This window comes from Phaethon lepturus, unplaced genomic scaffold, assembly GCF_000687285.1.
Source record: "Phaethon lepturus isolate BGI_N335 unplaced genomic scaffold, ASM68728v1 scaffold7174, whole genome shotgun sequence".
Taxonomy (NCBI): Eukaryota; Metazoa; Chordata; class Aves; order Phaethontiformes; family Phaethontidae; genus Phaethon; species Phaethon lepturus.
The window spans coordinates 83,047-83,900 of NW_010535390.1; positions in this window are offsets into that span (position 1 = coordinate 83,047).

An 854-nucleotide genomic window follows, 5' to 3' on the forward strand; every position below is an offset into this window, starting at 1 on the left:
ACTTTGAATGTGTTTTCTTTTCTTTGTGTTTGTGTTTCCTCTGCAACATTCATCCCTCTAGGGTTTCCAGGGGGCTTTGGAGGGGCTTGGAGAAAGGGCCTTGCCCCAGCAGGAGCTGCTGGGAAGCAGCTCTGAACGGAGCCCTGGAAGGCAGGAGAGACATGGGGGCAGCAGCAGCCAGGCCTCCCCCTTGGCCCCCAGGCCTCCCTCCTCTTCCAGCCACTGCATGGACACGTTCCTGGTGAAGAATCTTCTTCCATGTGCCCTGCTCGGGTCCCCAGCTGGAGCCCAGGACGTTGGGAAAAGCTGCCAGGACCGTGCCGATGCCTCTTGCGTTCAAGCATCTTCCCAAGCACCTCTGTAGCTTCAGACCCTTCCCTCCCTCTTCTGCCTTCAGCGGGGCCACCTCTCCCAGCCCTCCCCATCCCGACATGCCTGGGAGAACAGGACGTGGCCCAGGAGCAGCGTGGATGGCACCAACGGTGCCGCACTGAAGGCAGGCGGGCGCCAGCAGCAAGGAGGGGTCTGTCCAGCAGGTGCCATGGCACCTCGGAGGCCAGGCACAGCACCCTGCGAAAGCGCCAGCGCAGGAGCATTGGCACACGTGTCCAACATGAGCGTCAGGGCCTGGCTCGTCTGCGAAGCCTCTGCCCAGGTGGGTAGGGAGCCCGTCCGCAGCTTCTCTCTAAACTCATCTCATTTTAAGCACACCGATCGTTTCGCTGGCTCCTCTGACTAGGTCTTTGCTGAGAAGAAGTTGCCTCTTACATGGAGGGGAGAAGGGAAAGGAGCGAATTCATAACAAACCTCTCCTTTCATCTCACCATGGGAGGCCCCTGCCTGAGCTCGGTACC